Source organism: Pteropus medius, unplaced genomic scaffold (genome assembly GCF_902729225.1).
Source record: "Pteropus medius unplaced genomic scaffold, Ma_sr-lr_union100, whole genome shotgun sequence".
NCBI lineage: Eukaryota > Metazoa > Chordata > Mammalia > Chiroptera > Pteropodidae > Pteropus > Pteropus medius.
Genome location: NW_024345861.1, coordinates 603121 through 606829, shown reverse-complemented (window position 1 = coordinate 606829; position 3709 = coordinate 603121). Strand labels below are relative to the sequence as shown.

The 3709-nt window shown below is 38.6% G+C and overlaps 1 pseudogene; it reads left to right on the top strand.

Moving 5' to 3' along the window:
* The first annotated feature begins 1862 nt into the window (after positions 1–1862).
* Positions 1863–3041, top strand: LOC120612247 (dynactin subunit 2-like; annotated as a pseudogene).
* Positions 3042–3709: the final 668 nt, after the last annotated feature.

Genomic DNA, 3709 nt, shown 5'->3' with positions numbered 1-3709 from the left:
GTTTTTCATTTACTTATAGTTATTAATTAATTTCATTACCCCTTTATTTTATAGATCTTGCTTTCCTTATTATCATGTCAAGGATTTAATTCATTTAGCAAACACTTATGATTATTCTACTTTGGGACTGATATTATGTTAGCTACTAAGGCTAAAAATATGAAAAGACATAGTCTAAGTGCCTGCTGCAGTCTTCAGGTGCCTAAGTGTATCACATTTTCATGGTATACACCTGTATATTACCTTCTGAATTAGAGAGTTTAGTAGGTAGAATTCTAAAAATGGCCAACCAAGATCCCAAGCCCATATAATATTATTCCCATAATTGATTCAGTTATTATATCTGTAGATATAGATATAGATAGCAATATCTGTGTTATAGTTAAGATAGGGAAATTATCAGGGTGAGCCTAATCTAATAATATGAGCAGATGGATTTATAAGACTGATCGAAAAATATGAAGGCAGAGATTCAAAATATAAGGGAAATTTTATTTGTCATTGTGAGTTTAAAGATGGAGAAACCATGTACATTCCAAGGAATATTGACAACTTTTAGTTGCTGAGAGAGGCTTCTGCCTGACAACCAGCTAGAAAACAGGAATATTGGTCCTAAAACAACAAGGAACTGATTTCAGCCAATTCTTGAAAGGACTCTGAAGTGGATTATTCCCCAGAAACTACAAATAAAGGACATTCCAGCCAAAACCTTGATTTTGGCCTTGTGCGACTCTAGGCTGAGAACACAGTAGAGCCATGCCAGATTTCTGACCTATAGAACTATGAGATAATACACTTCCGTTGCTGTAAGTTACACAGCAAGATAAAACTAATACATGTAAGATAGAAATGATAAATGCAGGAATTGAATGTTATGCTTTAAAGTACTCTGGGTGAGGAGTAAAATACATATGCTAAATGACATCATAGAAAATGGCAGAGCAAAGAACTCTGAAAAATCTGTACTTTGTACAAACAAGAAGAACACATTCTCAGAACTCTCAGACTTGCAATAATTGAAGAACATTAATTCAAGATTAACAGCAAAATATCAGTAAGAAAAATGTCTTTTATAGCATTTTATCTTGCCCTATTTCTACCTCCATTTTTAAAGGTACATGCTAGTTTGAAAACCAATAGCCTAGCAGGCACTAGAAGAATCAGAATTAGATTGGAGCTCTTCAAAGGGCCATTTTTAAAGAATTGTCCCTAAAAAGTCCACAGTTCCCTAAAAAACTTCACTTGCAAAGCTTGTTTGCATGACCTGAATCAGAGCTCACTCAATATGAACACTTTTTTTTTTTGCTAAGCATATTTCTAAAAATATTCAGTGGTAATTATTTAATATCACAGCTGCCTGAGGTGGAAATAATAGTTGGGGCAAACAACAAGCTAACAACACAACAACAATAATGAAACTTAAAAGGAAAAGCTGGAGAATGAGATGTCCAAAAGGGCTTTTGAAAAACTCCAACACATTTCTGGGATACTAGAATACCATGTACATGCATAGTGGTATGCACATACTCAGGGCTGTGGGCATACCCAGTATAGACTTAAAACTGTCCTAAAATCTTAATACTGGCTAAACTTGAGGCTCTGTACAAGTAAGAATTGGTGGTTATGGTATAGTTTTTAACTAGCACTGATAATCTACGAAAGATTGCAATAGTCTGAAGAAAATTTATTCAAGAACTGTAAATGACTTTTGCTGCTGCCTTAACCTGGGACTTGAATCCAGCCTCTCCCCTGCCAGAACACTGGGCCTGGCTCCGCTGAGGCTCTGGGCCCTAACTCAGCCTGCCACCACCACAGCAGACCCAAAATGTGCTTACCTTCCTGAACTGTCAGGAATGAGCCAGATGTTTGAAACCAGTGGCCAACTTGAGGATGATCAGAGTTTGATGCAGAGTAGTCGATGAGCACAAGTGTGGAGGAAATCATTGTCAGTGCCAATGCTGCCTGACAAATTCAAAGACAAGAGAGTGATTTCTTAGATTATATTGGAAAAACAAAAGGACCGGATATGAATCCAGAGAATGAAAGATGCTTGGAAAGGGTCTGGGAGTGAAGGAGATACCCTAGTAGAAGTATCAGCCAATACTTCATGAGGTCCAACAGCTGACAACTGAAGTTGAGAAAATCAAGACAACAGTGAAGGAGTCGGCCACTTAGAAGAAGCTGAACACTGTTGTGCTGGCTAAATAGCTGACATCCCTGAAGCAGTGTCTGGTTGCTTCCCACCTGGAGAAGCTGCTGGGAACAGATGCAGCTATCAATCGTAATGACCCCAACAGATCTCTAAGTGTCTGCTGCTGCAGCTGGAAGCAACAAAGAACAGTAAAGGAGCTGGTTCATGGGGAGAGACCACAAGTGGGACCCAGATAGCAGTGTTGTCACTTATGAACTACATTTTTGACCTGAGCAGGACAAAATCTCCCAAGCTGCCAAATTTGCAGAACCTGAGGAGTGCCTAACAGCTGGAAGGAACTGTACACTATGATCAAGATGCTCAATCCCCTTACTGCAAATCTACAGGGAGCATGCCTTATGGAGTCTATAGAGCTGTTGTAGGCAAAGGTGAGGATCCCTGTACCTTACAGTTTTGGACCAAGTGTAGGCTCAGCTACCGAGTGTATTCGTCAAGGTGAATGAGATTGCCAATCATAAAGCTTCTGTAGCAGATGCCGATTCACAAAATAAAGTGTGCAAGCAATATGAAACCAAACAATGTTGAAGTTCCATTGCCTCTACCCTTCCTGAGCTGATACAGAAACTTGTCATCATCAAGTGGCTGCATGAGCAAACCATAGTTTGGTCAGCTCTTGACAGACATACTTGGATATCCCACAGCAAATTATTGTTAGTTTCGTCAAAGATAACACCACCCTCTTGACCAGGTGCAGACAACCATGCATGAAAACCTATCCACAGATGAGGGGAATTTTGCCAACATTGATGAACAGATGAAGAAGCTGGAAAGTGAGATCCTTTGGGAAGTGGAGAACAGAAGTAATGCCTACTCTTTTGAACTCTGTTAACAGATTACATAGGTTTTCCCCTTAATTATAACTCTCATATTCCCATCACATTTGACACTGGGGATAAGGGGTTCTTCTTGCATTTAGGGTTTATATTCTTTCTCTGATGACTAGAGTGGTAGCTGTATAATATTAGATGGTGGTTTCTCTTCAGGCCACAGGGATGCAGACATGGCCCTAGCTACATGCCAGCTCATGTCCAATACTATTTTGTCCAGTATATAAAAGGATTGGGTCCTGTCCTCCAACACAGCTTCTGTACCTGACTGTGACACTGCACAACTGTTTCTGACCATTAAATAATGTTGTACTCTGAAAAAAGAAGAAATATATCTGAATGTCTCTTAAAAAACAATAAGAATACTAAGCCTTGGGAGTGGTGAAAGTGTTTTCCAACATACACACAAAGCTCATCAGCGAGGAATGGAAGATGTATTGGTACCAGGCAGTTAATGAAATATTTGTCCAATCACTAGCTGACCATTAAGTTATCTGAGTAATTATTTCATTGATCATACAAAATAAAGCATAAATAAATATAGAATAAGTTCAGCAAGGTTGCTAAACAGGTGAAAAGTAAGATCAACAGCAACAACAAAACCTGAGGAGTCAAATAATCTGATTTTCAGTGTTGCTATATTATATAAAATATACAGATATCAAAAAAA